Raw genomic sequence first — 15,516 nt, forward strand, 5'->3', positions numbered from 1 at the left:
CCTCCTGCCCGACGTCCAGGCTACCGAGCACCCTCCACCCCCGCCCACCTTCATGCCACTCAGCCGGAACCCGGGAGGCAATGCCAACTACCAGGTGTATGACAGTCTGGTGCTGAAGCGGCAACCGCAGGAGGGCCAAGCGCGGGCCAACTCGCTGCTACCTTCCACCTCGGCCTCCAGGCCCTCTCTGCACGGGAGCCAGACTGGGAAAATGAACTTACCAGCAGCAAGTGGGGGCAGGGGCAGGGGGCGGCAGGGCATGGAGAGAGGAATAAAGAGCGCCAGAGTCCAGGAAACATTGGTGGTCTGTGGCTTGGAAGCGCCACTCCTTCTGCCAGCCTGGGTCCCTGCGCTTGGCTTCCTGCAATAAGAAGCCAGTGTCCCCTTCTTGGCCTGAGGGTCCCTTTGGTTTAGTGGCCACAGTTCTGCCAGCAGGCCCCTCCTGGTCCTATACCATGCACTAAGTATATCTGCAGCTGCAGACTCCAAACCCCTGGTCTCTGGGCACCTCCTCTGTGTCTCAGCTGTCCCTGTCCACAGAGAGCCTCATACAAGAAGTTGCTTCCAAACTGGGAGGTTCCACATCTGGGCAGGTCCAGCTCCAGGCCCAGTGAAGGGCATGAAGAAGGCTGAGGCTCTGGACTCCAGCCAGGCCTTCAGCAGGCCTCTGAGGCCAAGGTCTTCCTAGTCTCAAGAGGGGCCAAGAGACGCAATGTGTCATTTGAACAAGTGAGTCAGCGGGCGGTGAGCGAATGAATGACCGCTCGAGGGGATGTATGCCGGCCACCGGGCCCTGTTTGACTGTCCAGGCTCAGCTTACCTGACCCTGGTTACCAGGGAATGCCACTCTGGGCCCTCCTTTTCATCCCCCTCCCTCACTGTGACCTCACCACCTGCCCCATTATGACCCAGTCTGGCTCCCAGTTAAAACTGGAGGGCAGAGGGCCCAGGCAGTCCTGGGACCAACGGCCATGGGTGAGCGAAACTACTACCGAGCCGAGCCGTTCACTGGCCCCATCCCCAGGAAATGCCAGGAGCAAGGATACTCAATTCTTCTGATCCCGGTCAGCTTCATCTTGCTCAACGTGGGGATCAACATGGTGACTATGGTCAGGGCAGGATCTGTGCAGCGCGGTTGGGGGAGCCCTGGGGTCTTGAAGGGGCTGAGGTGGGAGGGCTGCTGGGGTGTGACCGGGACAAGGGTTGGATTTCAGGGCTCACCCTGCTCCCGGCCTCCCCCCTCCCCTTCTTGCCTCAACTCTGGAGGCATCTGAAGAGATTCTTGCGGGCACTTTTCAATCGTATTTTCCACAAAGGTGAGTGGGCGCCGGCGTGGGTTCAGGGGATGTGGGCCTGTCCCCTTTCTTCTATCCCTGCCTTGATTCTCAGCCCCTCAGGAACCCAGGCCCTGACCCATCTCGCCTTTCCCCACAGACAAGCAAGCCAGCTGTGTAGGCACCCATCGCATGTGCATGCGCTGCTCCGTGGATCCCAAGAACCTGTGCTCAAGAGTTTCTTCCCACTTCTGCCATCGCCCAAGCTTCCTGCTCGGGCAGGTAAACCCACCTTGACTACTGCCTGCAGCGGGGCTCGGCGGGGGCGGAGCCGGCGGCCCCCCCGCCGCGGGCGAGTAAAGGAGAAGGCGGGCGGAGCGGGAGGCAAAAAGCCTACAGCACCCGGTATTCCCAGGCGGTCTCCCATCCAAGTACTAACCAGGCCCGACCCTGCTTAGCTTCCGAGATCAGACGAGATCGGGCGCGTTCAGGGTGGTATGGCCGTAGACGGGGGCGGGGGGCCGCGGGCGGCCTCTTGAGGCCCAGTTTCGCTGGCGCTGGCGCCTTAACGCCAGCCTGGCGGCCGGCCCGCCCCGGCAGGGCCCCCTCGCCCGCCCAGGCAGGGGCAACGGAGGTCTCGGGTATCGGGCGGCGGCGGAGGGTTTGGCGACCACCTCCCAGCCCAGGGCGGCCGTGACCCAGCAAACCCTTCGGCGCTTGGCGCCCCGCCCAAGATCCCGCACGTCGCTCACAGGGACGTGGCCCCGGAGGCTTCAGGGCCCGGGGCCCGCGGTCCCTTGGGCATCGGCCCTGCCCGCCCACGCGGCCCTAGGCGCAGCCCGGCCGCAGCCCGGGCCGGCCCTCCTGCCCGACAGCAGCTGGCCCGAAGCCACCGGGAGCCACCAATGAGTCGCCACGGCCCCTCAGCCCCGGCAAGGCCACCCTTGCCCCCACACCCCCCGCCGAGCTCAGGACCCCGCCCCTGGTGGCCGGCAGGCCCGGGGAAGCGGCCCCTGCCCTCGATCCCGCTCCCGCACCCGGCCGCGGTGACACGCCAGAGGGGCGGGGTGGGGGGGGGCTTTTGTCGGAGGGAGCTGTGGAGGGACACACCGGCACACAGGTGGCGGCGCCGGGGCTGGGCGCCGGTGGGGGCGGCCAGGTGCAGGTCGAGGGGCTCGCGGGCCGAAAGGACGGCAACTGGGCCCGCGGCGGAGTCTGGGTCCGGGCCAGCCACCCCGGGAGCGTCTGGGGTGCGCCTGCCTTCCAGGGCCGCCTTCTGGCCGCCTGGCCGGCCGGGCCGGCGGGGAGCGACCCCGCCGGCGCGCGCCGTGGTGGGAGGGGCCTGAGGAGGTGGGGCCTGCAGCGGGGCCCGGCGGGGGCGGAGCCGGCGGCCCCCGCCGCGGGCGAGTAAAGGAGAAGGCGGGCGGAGCGGGAGGCAAAAAGCCTACAGCACCCGGTATTCCCAGGCGGTCTCCCATCCAAGTACTAACCAGGCCCGACCCTGCTTAGCTTCCGAGATCAGACGAGATCGGGCGCGTTCAGGGTGGTATGGCCGTAGACGGGGGCGGGGGGCCGCGGGCGGCCTCTTGAGGCCCAGTTTCGCTGGCGCTGGCGCCTTAACGCCAGCCTGGCGGCCGGCCCGCCCCGGCAGGGCCCCCTCGCCCGCCCAGGCAGGGGCAACGGAGGTCTCGGGTATCGGGCGGCGGCGGAGGGTTTGGCGACCACCTCCCAGCCCAGGGCGGCCGTGACCCAGCAAACCCTTCGGCGCTTGGCGCCCCGCCCAAGATCCCGCACGTCGCTCACAGGGACGTGGCCCCGGAGGCTTCAGGGCCCGGGGCCCGCGGTCCCTTGGGCATCGGCCCTGCCCGCCCACGCGGCCCTAGGCGCAGCCCGGCCGCAGCCCGGGCCGGCCCTCCTGCCCGACAGCAGCTGGCCCGAAGCCACCGGGAGCCACCATTGAGTCGCCACGGCCCCTCAGCCCCGGCAAGGCCACCCTTGCCCCCACACCCCCCGCCGAGCTCAGGACCCCGCCCCTGGTGGCCGGCAGGCCCGGGGAAGCGGCCCCTGCCCTCGATCCCGCTCCCGCACCCGGCCGCGGTGACACGCCAGAGGGGCGGGGTGGGGGGGGGCTTTTGTCAGAGGGAGCTGTGGAGGGACACACCGGCACACAGGTGGCGGCGCCGGGGCTGGGCGCCGGTGGGGGCGGCCAGGTGCAGGTCGAGGGGCTCGCGGGCCGAAAGGACGGCAACTGGGCCCGCGGCGGAGTCTGGGTCCGGGCCAGCCACCCCGGGAGCGTCTGGGGTGCGCCTGCCTTCCAGGGCCGCCTTCTGGCCGCCTGGCCGGCCGGGCCGGCGGGGAGCGACCCCGCCGGCGCGCGCCGTGGTGGGAGGGGCCTGAGGAGGTGGGGCCTGCAGCGGGGCCCGGCGGGGGCGGAGCCGGCGGCCCCCGCCGCGGGCGAGTAAAGGAGAAGGCGGGCGGAGCGGGAGGCAAAAAGCCTACAGCACCCGGTATTCCCAGGCGGTCTCCCATCCAAGTACTAACCAGGCCCGACCCTGCTTAGCTTCCGAGATCAGACGAGATCGGGCGCGTTCAGGGTGGTATGGCCGTAGACGGGGGCGGGGGGCCGCGGGCGGCCTCTTGAGGCCCAGTTTCGCTGGCGCTGGCGCCTTAACGCCAGCCTGGCGGCCGGCCCGCCCCGGCAGGGCCCCCTCGCCCGCCCAGGCAGGGGCAACGGAGGTCTCGGGTATCGGGCGGCGGCGGAGGGTTTGGCGACCACCTCCCAGCCCAGGGCGGCCGTGACCCAGCAAACCCTTCGGCGCTTGGCGCCCCGCCCAAGATCCCGCACGTCGCTCACAGGGACGTGGCCCCGGAGGCTTCAGGGCCCGGGGCCCGCGGTCCCTTGGGCATCGGCCCTGCCCGCCCACGCGGCCCTAGGCGCAGCCCGGCCGCAGCCCGGGCCGGCCCTCCTGCCCGACAGCAGCTGGCCCGAAGCCACCGGGAGCCACCATTGAGTCGCCACGGCCCCTCAGCCCCGGCAAGGCCACCCTTGCCCCCACACCCCCCGCCGAGCTCAGGACCCCGCCCCTGGTGGCCGGCAGGCCCGGGGAAGCGGCCCCTGCCCTCGATCCCGCTCCCGCACCCGGCCGCGGTGACACGCCAGAGGGGCGGGGTGGGGGGGGGCTTTTGACGGAGGGAGCTGTGGAGGGACATACCGGCACACAGGTGGCGGCGCCGGGGCTGGGCGCCGGTGGGGGCGGCCAGGTGCAGGTCGAGGGGCTCGCGGGCCGAAAGGACGGCAACTGGGCCCATGGCGGAGTCTGGGTCTGGAGGGCTCTGAGCCTCCATCCGCTCTGTTGCCTCGGGTCTACCGGCCCGACGCCTGGTAGCGCGACACCCCACCGGCCCAGAGACGTAGCCTCCCCAGCTGTGCTCACAGCGAGTCCAACCGCAGCCTGCATCCCTCCACGGGACACTTGGATTACTCCCGCGATCCCCACGAGGTGCGGCACCCGGCGGCCGAATGGGCTGAGATCCTGCCCTTGCGGCGCCCTGTGGCCACCTCCGCCTCCCTCACGGTACTGGCCGAGGCCTCGGACCAGCGGGCCCCGGCTCCCAGCTCAGCGCTGCTCCTCCGCCCCTCTCACCTCCTGCCCGACGTCCAGGCTACCGAGCACCCTCCACCCCCGCCCACCTTCATGCCACTCAGCCGGAACCCGGGAGGCAATGCCAACTACCAGGTGTATGACAGTCTGGTGCTGAAGCGGCAACCGCAGGAGGGCCAAGCGCGGGCCAACTCGCTGCTACCTTCCACCTCGGCCTCCAGGCCCTCTCTGCACGGGAGCCAGACTGGGAAAATGAACTTACCAGCAGCAAGTGGGGGCAGGGGCAGGGGGCGGCAGGGCATGGAGAGAGGAATAAAGAGCGCCAGAGTCCAGGAAACATTGGTGGTCTGTGGCTTGGAAGCGCCACTCCTTCTGCCAGCCTGGGTCCCTGCGCTTGGCTTCCTGCAATAAGAAGCCAGTGTCCCCTTCTTGGCCTGAGGGTCCCTTTGGTTTAGTGGCCACAGTTCTGCCAGCAGGCCCCTCCTGGTCCTATACCATGCACTAAGTACATCTGCAGCTGCAGACTCCAAACCCCTGGTCTCTGGGCACCTCCTCTGTGTCTCAGCTGTCCCTGTCCACAGAGAGCCTCATACAAGAAGTTGCTTCCAAACTGGGAGGTTCCACATCTGGGCAGGTCCAGCTCCAGGCCCAGTGAAGGGCATGAAGAAGGCTGAGGCTCTGGACTCCAGCCAGGCCTTCAGCAGGCCTCTGAGGCCAAGGTCTTCCTAGTCTCAAGAGGGGCCAAGAGACGCAATGTGTCATTTGAACAAGTGAGTCAGCGGGCGGTGAGCGAATGAATGACCGCTCGAGGGGATGTATGCCGGCCACCGGGCCCTGTTTGACTGTCCAGGCTCAGCTTACCTGACCCTGGTTACCAGGGAATGCCACTCTGGGCCCTCCTTTTCATCCCCCTCCCTCACTGTGACCTCACCACCTGCCCCATTATGACCCAGTCTGGCTCCCAGTTAAAACTGGAGGGCAGAGGGCCCAGGCAGTCCTGGGACCAACGGCCATGGGTGAGCGAAACTACTACCGAGCCGAGCCGTTCACTGGCCCCATCCCCAGGAAATGCCAGGAGCAAGGATACTCAATTCTTCTGATCCCGGTCAGCTTCATCTTGCTCAACGTGGGGATCAACATGGTGACTATGGTCAGGGCAGGATCTGTGCAGCGCGGTTGGGGGAGCCCTGGGGTCTTGAAGGGGCTGAGGTGGGAGGGCTGCTGGGGTGTGACCGGGACAAGGGTTGGATTTCAGGGCTCACCCTGCTCCCGGCCTCCCCCCTCCCCTTCTTGCCTCAACTCTGGAGGCATCTGAAGAGATTCTTGCGGGCACTTTTCAATCGTATTTTCCACAAAGGTGAGTGGGCGCCGGCGTGGGTTCAGGGGATGTGGGCCTGTCCCCTTTCTTCTATCCCTGCCTTGATTCTCAGCCCCTCAGGAACCCAGGCCCTGACCCATCTCGCCTTTCCCCACAGACAAGCAAGCCAGCTGTGTAGGCACCCATCGCATGTGCATGCGCTGCTCCGTGGATCCCAAGAACCTGTGCTCAAGAGTTTCTTCCCACTTCTGCCATCGCCCAAGCTTCCTGCTCGGGCAGGTAAACCCACCTTGACTACTGCCTGCAGCGGGGCTCGGCGGGGGCGGAGCCGGCGGCCCCCCCGCCGCGGGCGAGTAAAGGAGAAGGCGGGCGGAGCGGGAGGCAAAAAGCCTACAGCACCCGGTATTCCCAGGCGGTCTCCCATCCAAGTACTAACCAGGCCCGACCCTGCTTAGCTTCCGAGATCAGACGAGATCGGGCGCGTTCAGGGTGGTATGGCCGTAGACGGGGGCGGGGGGCCGCGGGCGGCCTCTTGAGGCCCAGTTTCGCTGGCGCTGGCGCCTTAACGCCAGCCTGGCGGCCGGCCCGCCCCGGCAGGGCCCCCTCGCCCGCCCAGGCAGGGGCAACGGAGGTCTCGGGTATCGGGCGGCGGCGGAGGGTTTGGCGACCACCTCCCAGCCCAGGGCGGCCGTGACCCAGCAAACCCTTCGGCGCTTGGCGCCCCGCCCAAGATCCCGCACGTCGCTCACAGGGACGTGGCCCCGGAGGCTTCAGGGCCCGGGGCCCGCGGTCCCTTGGGCATCGGCCCTGCCCGCCCACGCGGCCCTAGGCGCAGCCCGGCCGCAGCCCGGGCCGGCCCTCCTGCCCGACAGCAGCTGGCCCGAAGCCACCGGGAGCCACCATTGAGTCGCCACGGCCCCTCAGCCCCGGCAAGGCCACCCTTGCCCCCACACCCCCCGCCGAGCTCAGGACCCCGCCCCTGGTGGCCGGCAGGCCCGGGGAAGCGGCCCCTGCCCTCGATCCCGCTCCCGCACCCGGCCGCGGTGACACGCCAGAGGGGCGGGGTGGGGGGGGGCTTTTGACGGAGGGAGCTGTGGAGGGACACACCGGCACACAGGTGGCGGCGCCGGGGCTGGGCGCCGGTGGGGGCGGCCAGGTGCAGGTCGAGGGGCTCGCGGGCCGAAAGGACGGCAACTGGGCCCGCGGCGGAGTCTGGGTCCGGGCCAGCCACCCCGGGAGCGTCTGGGGTGCGCCTGCCTTCCAGGGCCGCCTTCTGGCCGCCTGGCCGGCCGGGCCGGCGGGGAGCGACCCCGCCGGCGCGCGCCGTGGTGGGAGGGGCCTGAGGAGGTGGGGCCTGCAGCGGGGCCCGGCGGGGGCGGAGCCGGCGGCCCCCGCCGCGGGCGAGTAAAGGAGAAGGCGGGCGGAGCGGGAGGCAAAAAGCCTACAGCACCCGGTATTCCCAGGCGGTCTCCCATCCAAGTACTAACCAGGCCCGACCCTGCTTAGCTTCCGAGATCAGACGAGATCGGGCGCGTTCAGGGTGGTATGGCCGTAGACGGGGGCGGGGGGCCGCGGGCGGCCTCTTGAGGCCCAGTTTCGCTGGCGCTGGCGCCTTAACGCCAGCCTGGCGGCCGGCCCGCCCCGGCAGGGCCCCCTCGCCCGCCCAGGCAGGGGCAACGGAGGTCTCGGGTATCGGGCGGCGGCGGAGGGTTTGGCGACCACCTCCCAGCCCAGGGCGGCCGTGACCCAGCAAACCCTTCGGCGCTTGGCGCCCCGCCCAAGATCCCGCACGTCGCTCACAGGGACGTGGCCCCGGAGGCTTCAGGGCCCGGGGCCCGCGGTCCCTTGGGCATCGGCCCTGCCCGCCCACGCGGCCCTAGGCGCAGCCCGGCCGCAGCCCGGGCCGGCCCTCCTGCCCGACAGCAGCTGGCCCGAAGCCACCGGGAGCCACCAATGAGTCGCCACGGCCCCTCAGCCCCGGCAAGGCCACCCTTGCCCCCACACCCCCCGCCGAGCTCAGGACCCCGCCCCTGGTGGCCGGCAGGCCCGGGGAAGCGGCCCCTGCCCTCGATCCCGCTCCCGCACCCGGCCGCGGTGACACGCCAGAGGGGCGGGGTGGGGGGGGGCTTTTGTCGGAGGGAGCTGTGGAGGGACACACCGGCACACAGGTGGCGGCGCCGGGGCTGGGCGCCGGTGGGGGCGGCCAGGTGCAGGTCGAGGGGCTCGCGGGCCGAAAGGACGGCAACTGGGCCCGCGGCGGAGTCTGGGTCCGGGCCAGCCACCCCGGGAGCGTCTGGGGTGCGCCTGCCTTCCAGGGCCGCCTTCTGGCCGCCTGGCCGGCCGGGCCGGCGGGGAGCGACCCCGCCGGCGCGCGCCGTGGTGGGAGGGGCCTGAGGAGGTGGGGCCTGCAGCGGGGCCCGGCGGGGGCGGAGCCGGCGGCCCCCGCCGCGGGCGAGTAAAGGAGAAGGCGGGCGGAGCGGGAGGCAAAAAGCCTACAGCACCCGGTATTCCCAGGCGGTCTCCCATCCAAGTACTAACCAGGCCCGACCCTGCTTAGCTTCCGAGATCAGACGAGATCGGGCGCGTTCAGGGTGGTATGGCCGTAGACGGGGGCGGGGGGCCGCGGGCGGCCTCTTGAGGCCCAGTTTCGCTGGCGCTGGCGCCTTAACGCCAGCCTGGCGGCCGGCCCGCCCCGGCAGGGCCCCCTCGCCCGCCCAGGCAGGGGCAACGGAGGTCTCGGGTATCGGGCGGCGGCGGAGGGTTTGGCGACCACCTCCCAGCCCAGGGCGGCCGTGACCCAGCAAACCCTTCGGCGCTTGGCGCCCCGCCCAAGATCCCGCACGTCGCTCACAGGGACGTGGCCCCGGAGGCTTCAGGGCCCGGGGCCCGCGGTCCCTTGGGCATCGGCCCTGCCCGCCCACGCGGCCCTAGGCGCAGCCCGGCCGCAGCCCGGGCCGGCCCTCCTGCCCGACAGCAGCTGGCCCGAAGCCACCGGGAGCCACCATTGAGTCGCCACGGCCCCTCAGCCCCGGCAAGGCCACCCTTGCCCCCACACCCCCCGCCGAGCTCAGGACCCCGCCCCTGGTGGCCGGCAGGCCCGGGGAAGCGGCCCCTGCCCTCGATCCCGCTCCCGCACCCGGCCGCGGTGACACGCCAGAGGGGCGGGGTGGGGGGGGGCTTTTGTCAGAGGGAGCTGTGGAGGGACACACCGGCACACAGGTGGCGGCGCCGGGGCTGGGCGCCGGTGGGGGCGGCCAGGTGCAGGTCGAGGGGCTCGCGGGCCGAAAGGACGGCAACTGGGCCCGCGGCGGAGTCTGGGTCCGGGCCAGCCACCCCGGGAGCGTCTGGGGTGCGCCTGCCTTCCAGGGCCGCCTTCTGGCCGCCTGGCCGGCCGGGCCGGCGGGGAGCGACCCCGCCGGCGCGCGCCGTGGTGGGAGGGGCCTGAGGAGGTGGGGCCTGCAGCGGGGCCCGGCGGGGGCGGAGCCGGCGGCCCCCGCCGCGGGCGAGTAAAGGAGAAGGCGGGCGGAGCGGGAGGCAAAAAGCCTACAGCACCCGGTATTCCCAGGCGGTCTCCCATCCAAGTACTAACCAGGCCCGACCCTGCTTAGCTTCCGAGATCAGACGAGATCGGGCGCGTTCAGGGTGGTATGGCCGTAGACGGGGGCGGGGGGCCGCGGGCGGCCTCTTGAGGCCCAGTTTCGCTGGCGCTGGCGCCTTAACGCCAGCCTGGCGGCCGGCCCGCCCCGGCAGGGCCCCCTCGCCCGCCCAGGCAGGGGCAACGGAGGTCTCGGGTATCGGGCGGCGGCGGAGGGTTTGGCGACCACCTCCCAGCCCAGGGCGGCCGTGACCCAGCAAACCCTTCGGCGCTTGGCGCCCCGCCCAAGATCCCGCACGTCGCTCACAGGGACGTGGCCCCGGAGGCTTCAGGGCCCGGGGCCCGCGGTCCCTTGGGCATCGGCCCTGCCCGCCCACGCGGCCCTAGGCGCAGCCCGGCCGCAGCCCGGGCCGGCCCTCCTGCCCGACAGCAGCTGGCCCGAAGCCACCGGGAGCCACCATTGAGTCGCCACGGCCCCTCAGCCCCGGCAAGGCCACCCTTGCCCCCACACCCCCCGCCGAGCTCAGGACCCCGCCCCTGGTGGCCGGCAGGCCCGGGGAAGCGGCCCCTGCCCTCGATCCCGCTCCCGCACCCGGCCGCGGTGACACGCCAGAGGGGCGGGGTGGGGGGGGGCTTTTGTCGGAGGGAGCTGTGGAGGGACACACCGGCACACAGGTGGCGGCGCCGGGGTTGGGCGCCGGTGGGGGCGGCCAGGTGCAGGTCGAGGGGCTCGCGGGCCGAAAGGACGGCAACTGGGCCCGCGGCGGAGTCTGGGTCCGGGCCAGCCACCCCGGGAGCGTGTGGGGTGCGGCTGCCTTCCAGGGCCGCCTTCTGGCCGCCTGGCCGGCCGGGCCGGCGGGGAGCGACCCCGCCGGCGCGCGCCGTGGTGGGAGGGGCCTGAGGAGGTGGGGCCTGCAGCGGGGCCCGGCGGGGGCGGAGCCGGCGACCCCGCCGCGGGCGAGTAAAGGAGAAGGCGGGCGGAGCGGGAGGCAAAAAGCCTACAGCACCCGGTATTCCCAGGCGGTCTCCCATCCAAGTACTAACCAGGCCCGACCCTGCTTAGCTTCCGAGATCAGACGAGATCGGGCGCGTTCAGGGTGGTATGGCCGTAGACGGGGGCGGGGGGCCGCGGGCGGCCTCTTGAGGCCCAGTTTCGCTGGCGCTGGCGCCTTAACGCCAGCCTGGCGGCCGGCCCGCCCCGGCAGGGCCCCCTCGCCCGCCCAGGCAGGGGCAACGGAGGTCTCGGGTATCGGGCGGCGGCGGAGGGTTTGGCGACCACCTCCCAGCCCAGGGCGGCCGTGACCCAGCAAACCCTTCGGCGCTTGGCGCCCCGCCCAAGATCCCGCACGTCGCTCACAGGGACGTGGCCCCGGAGGCTTCAGGGCCCGGGGCCCGCGGTCCCTTGGGCATCGGCCCTGCCCGCCCACGCGGCCCTAGGCGCAGCCCGGCCGCAGCCCGGGCCGGCCCTCCTGCCCGACAGCAGCTGGCCCGAAGCCACCGGGAGCCACCATTGAGTCGCCACGGCCCCTCAGCCCCGGCAAGGCCACCCTTGCCCCCACACCCCCCGCCGAGCTCAGGACCCCGCCCCTGGTGGCCGGCAGGCCCGGGGAAGCGGCCCCTGCCCTCGATCCCGCTCCCGCACCCGGCCGCGGTGACACGCCAGAGGGGCGGGGTGGGGGGGGGCTTTTGTCGGAGGGAGCTGTGGAGGGACACACCGGCACACAGGTGGCGGCGCCGGGGCTGGGCGCCGGTGGGGGCGGCCAGGTGCAGGTCGAGGGGCTCGCGGGCCGAAAGGACGGCAACTGGGCCCGCGGCGGAGTCTGGGTCCGGGCCAGCCACCCCGGGAGCGTCTGGGGTGCGCCTGCCTTCCAGGGCCGCCTTCTGGCCGCCTGGCCGGCCGGGCCGGCGGGGAGCGACCCCGCCGGCGCGCGCCGTGGTGGGAGGGGCCTGAGGAGGTGGGGCCTGCAGCGGGGCCCGGCGGGGGCGGAGCCGGCGGCCCCCGCCGCGGGCGAGTAAAGGAGAAGGCGGGCGGAGCGGGAGGCAAAAAGCCTACAGCACCCGGTATTCCCAGGCGGTCTCCCATCCAAGTACTAACCAGGCCCGACCCTGCTTAGCTTCCGAGATCAGACGAGATCGGGCGCGTTCAGGGTGGTATGGCCGTAGACGGGGGCGGGGGGCCGCGGGCGGCCTCTTGAGGCCCAGTTTCGCTGGCGCTGGCGCCTTAACGCCAGCCTGGCGGCCGGCCCGCCCCGGCAGGGCCCCCTCGCCCGCCCAGGCAGGGGCAACGGAGGTCTCGGGTATCGGGCGGCGGCGGAGGGTTTGGCGACCACCTCCCAGCCCAGGGCGGCCGTGACCCAGCAAACCCTTCGGCGCTTGGCGCCCCGCCCAAGATCCCGCACGTCGCTCACAGGGACGTGGCCCCGGAGGCTTCAGGGCCCGGGGCCCGCGGTCCCTTGGGCATCGGCCCTGCCCGCCCACGCGGCCCTAGGCGCAGCCCGGCCGCAGCCCGGGCCGGCCCTCCTGCCCGACAGCAGCTGGCCCGAAGCCACCGGGAGCCACCATTGAGTCGCCACGGCCCCTCAGCCCCGGCAAGGCCACCCTTGCCCCCACACCCCCCGCCGAGCTCAGGACCCCGCCCCTGGTGGCCGGCAGGCCCGGGGAAGCGGCCCCTGCCCTCGATCCCGCTCCCGCACCCGGCCGCGGTGACACGCCAGAGGGGCGGGGTGGGGGGGGGCTTTTGACGGAGGGAGCTGTGGAGGGACATACCGGCACACAGGTGGCGGCGCCGGGGCTGGGCGCCGGTGGGGGCGGCCAGGTGCAGGTCGAGGGGCTCGCGGGCCGAAAGGACGGCAACTGGGCCCATGGCGGAGTCTGGGTCTGGAGGGCTCTGAGCCTCCATCCGCTCTGTTGCCTCGGGTCTACCGGCCCGACGCCTGGTAGCGCGACACCCCACCGGCCCACAGACGTAGCCTCCCCAGCTGTGCTCACAGCGAGTCCAACCGCAGCCTGCATCCCTCCACGGGACACTTGGATTACTCCCGCGATCCCCACGAGGTGCGGCACCCGGCGGCCGAATGGGCTGAGATCCTGCCCTTGCGGCGCCCTGTGGCCACCTCCGCCTCCCTCACGGTACTGGCCGAGGCCTCGGACCAGCGGGCCCCGGCTCCCAGCTCAGCGCTGCTCCTCCGCCCCTCTCACCTCCTGCCCGACGTCCAGGCTACCGAGCACCCTCCACCCCCGCCCACCTTCATGCCACTCAGCCGGAACCCGGGAGGCAATGCCAACTACCAGGTGTATGACAGTCTGGTGCTGAAGCGGCAACCGCAGGAGGGCCAAGCGCGGGCCAACTCGCTGCTACCTTCCACCTCGGCCTCCAGGCCCTCTCTGCACGGGAGCCAGACTGGGAAAATGAACTTACCAGCAGCAAGTGGGGGCAGGGGCAGGGGGCGGCAGGGCATGGAGAGAGGAATAAAGAGCGCCAGAGTCCAGGAAACATTGGTGGTCTGTGGCTTGGAAGCGCCACTCCTTCTGCCAGCCTGGGTCCCTGCGCTTGGCTTCCTGCAATAAGAAGCCAGTGTCCCCTTCTTGGCCTGAGGGTCCCTTTGGTTTAGTGGCCACAGTTCTGCCAGCAGGCCCCTCCTGGTCCTATACCATGCACTAAGTATATCTGCAGCTGCAGACTCCAAACCCCTGGTCTCTGGGCACCTCCTCTGTGTCTCAGCTGTCCCTGTCCACAGAGAGCCTCATACAAGAAGTTGCTTCCAAACTGGGAGGTTCCACATCTGGGCAGGTCCAGCTCCAGGCCCAGTGAAGGGCATGAAGAAGGCTGAGGCTCTGGACTCCAGCCAGGCCTTCAGCAGGCCTCTGAGGCCAAGGTCTTCCTAGTCTCAAGAGGGGCCAAGAGACGCAATGTGTCATTTGAACAAGTGAGTCAGCGGGCGGTGAGCGAATGAATGACCGCTCGAGGGGATGTATGCCGGCCACCGGGCCCTGTTTGACTGTCCAGGCTCAGCTTACCTGACCCTGGTTACCAGGGAATGCCACTCTGGGCCCTCCTTTTCATCCCCCTCCCTCACTGTGACCTCACCACCTGCCCCATTATGACCCAGTCTGGCTCCCAGTTAAAACTGGAGGGCAGAGGGCCCAGGCAGTCCTGGGACCAACGGCCATGGGTGAGCGAAACTACTACCGAGCCGAGCCGTTCACTGGCCCCATCCCCAGGAAATGCCAGGAGCAAGGATACTCAATTCTTCTGATCCCGGTCAGCTTCATCTTGCTCAACGTGGGGATCAACATGGTGACTATGGTCAGGGCAGGATCTGTGCAGCGCGGTTGGGGGAGCCCTGGGGTCTTGAAGGGGCTGAGGTGGGAGGGCTGCTGGGGTGTGACCGGGACAAGGGTTGGATTTCAGGGCTCACCCTGCTCCCGGCCTCCCCCCTCCCCTTCTTGCCTCAACTCTGGAGGCATCTGAAGAGATTCTTGCGGGCACTTTTCAATCGTATTTTCCACAAAGGTGAGTGGGCGCCGGCGTGGGTTCAGGGGATGTGGGCCTGTCCCCTTTCTTCTATCCCTGCCTTGATTCTCAGCCCCTCAGGAACCCAGGCCCTGACCCATCTCGCCTTTCCCCACAGACAAGCAAGCCAGCTGTGTAGGCACCCATCGCATGTGCATGCGCTGCTCCGTGGATCCCAAGAACCTGTGCTCAAGAGTTTCTTCCCACTTCTGCCATCGCCCAAGCTTCCTGCTCGGGCAGGTAAACCCACCTTGACTACTGCCTGCAGCGGGGCTCGGCGGGGGCGGAGCCGGCGGCCCCCCCGCCGCGGGCGAGTAAAGGAGAAGGCGGGCGGAGCGGGAGGCAAAAAGCCTACAGCACCCGGTATTCCCAGGCGGTCTCCCATCCAAGTACTAACCAGGCCCGACCCTGCTTAGCTTCCGAGATCAGACGAGATCGGGCGCGTTCAGGGTGGTATGGCCGTAGACGGGGGCGGGGGGCCGCGGGCGGCCTCTTGAGGCCCAGTTTCGCTGGCGCTGGCGCCTTAACGCCAGCCTGGCGGCCGGCCCGCCCCGGCAGGGCCCCCTCGCCCGCCCAGGCAGGGGCAACGGAGGTCTCGGGTATCGGGCGGCGGCGGAGGGTTTGGCGACCACCTCCCAGCCCAGGGCGGCCGTGACCCAGCAAACCCTTCGGCGCTTGGCGCCCCGCCCAAGATCCCGCACGTCGCTCACAGGGACGTGGCCCCGGAGGCTTCAGGGCCCGGGGCCCGCGGTCCCTTGGGCATCGGCCCTGCCCGCCCACGCGGCCCTAGGCGCAGCCCGGCCGCAGCCCGGGCCGGCCCTCCTGCCCGACAGCAGCTGGCCCGAAGCCACCGGGAGCCACCAATGAGTCGCCACGGCCCCTCAGCCCCGGCAAGGCCACCCTTGCCCCCACACCCCCCGCCGAGCTCAGGACCCCGCCCCTGGTGGCCGGCAGGCCCGGGGAAGCGGCCCCTGCCCTCGATCCCGCTCCCGCACCCGGCCGCGGTGACACGCCAGAGGGGCGGGGTGGGGGGGGGCTTTTGTCGGAGGGAGCTGTGGAGGGACACACCGGCACACAGGTGGCGGCGCCGGGGCTGGGCGCCGGTGGGGGCGGCCAGGTGCAGGTCGAGGGGCTCGCGGGCCGAAAGGACGGCAACTGGGCCCGCGGCGGAGTCTGGGTCCGGGCCAGCCACCCCGGGAGCGTCTGGGGTGCGC

General features: G+C 71.2%; 10 non-coding genes across 10 annotated transcripts; all 10 read right to left on the reverse strand.

Moving 5' to 3' along the window:
* Positions 1-1,664: 1,664 nt before the first annotated feature.
* Positions 1,665-1,783, reverse strand: LOC132595763 (5S ribosomal RNA). The gene has a single exon (XR_009561872.1). It is a non-coding gene; the product is annotated as a 5S ribosomal RNA (ribosomal RNA).
* A 932-nt stretch (positions 1,784-2,715) lies between these two features.
* LOC132595764 (5S ribosomal RNA) lies at positions 2,716-2,834 on the reverse strand. Its single transcript, XR_009561873.1, has one exon. It is a non-coding gene; the product is annotated as a 5S ribosomal RNA (ribosomal RNA).
* A 932-nt stretch (positions 2,835-3,766) lies between these two features.
* LOC132595766 (5S ribosomal RNA) lies at positions 3,767-3,885 on the reverse strand. Its single transcript, XR_009561875.1, has one exon. It is a non-coding gene; the product is annotated as a 5S ribosomal RNA (ribosomal RNA).
* Positions 3,886-6,581: 2,696 nt separating this feature from the next.
* Positions 6,582-6,700, reverse strand: LOC132595767 (5S ribosomal RNA). The gene has a single exon (XR_009561876.1). It is a non-coding gene; the product is annotated as a 5S ribosomal RNA (ribosomal RNA).
* Positions 6,701-7,632: 932 nt separating this feature from the next.
* Positions 7,633-7,751, reverse strand: LOC132595768 (5S ribosomal RNA). The gene has a single exon (XR_009561877.1). It is a non-coding gene; the product is annotated as a 5S ribosomal RNA (ribosomal RNA).
* Positions 7,752-8,683: 932 nt separating this feature from the next.
* Positions 8,684-8,802, reverse strand: LOC132595769 (5S ribosomal RNA). The gene has a single exon (XR_009561878.1). It is a non-coding gene; the product is annotated as a 5S ribosomal RNA (ribosomal RNA).
* A 932-nt stretch (positions 8,803-9,734) lies between these two features.
* Positions 9,735-9,853, reverse strand: LOC132595770 (5S ribosomal RNA). The gene has a single exon (XR_009561879.1). It is a non-coding gene; the product is annotated as a 5S ribosomal RNA (ribosomal RNA).
* Positions 9,854-10,784: 931 nt separating this feature from the next.
* LOC132595771 (5S ribosomal RNA) lies at positions 10,785-10,903 on the reverse strand. Its single transcript, XR_009561880.1, has one exon. It is a non-coding gene; the product is annotated as a 5S ribosomal RNA (ribosomal RNA).
* A 932-nt stretch (positions 10,904-11,835) lies between these two features.
* LOC132595772 (5S ribosomal RNA) lies at positions 11,836-11,954 on the reverse strand. Its single transcript, XR_009561881.1, has one exon. It is a non-coding gene; the product is annotated as a 5S ribosomal RNA (ribosomal RNA).
* Positions 11,955-14,650: 2,696 nt separating this feature from the next.
* LOC132595773 (5S ribosomal RNA) lies at positions 14,651-14,769 on the reverse strand. Its single transcript, XR_009561882.1, has one exon. It is a non-coding gene; the product is annotated as a 5S ribosomal RNA (ribosomal RNA).
* Between the last annotated feature and the right edge of the window lie 747 nt (positions 14,770-15,516).

This window comes from Globicephala melas, unplaced genomic scaffold (assembly GCF_963455315.2).
Source record: "Globicephala melas unplaced genomic scaffold, mGloMel1.2 SCAFFOLD_362, whole genome shotgun sequence".
NCBI classification, from domain to species: Eukaryota; Metazoa; Chordata; class Mammalia; order Artiodactyla; family Delphinidae; genus Globicephala; species Globicephala melas.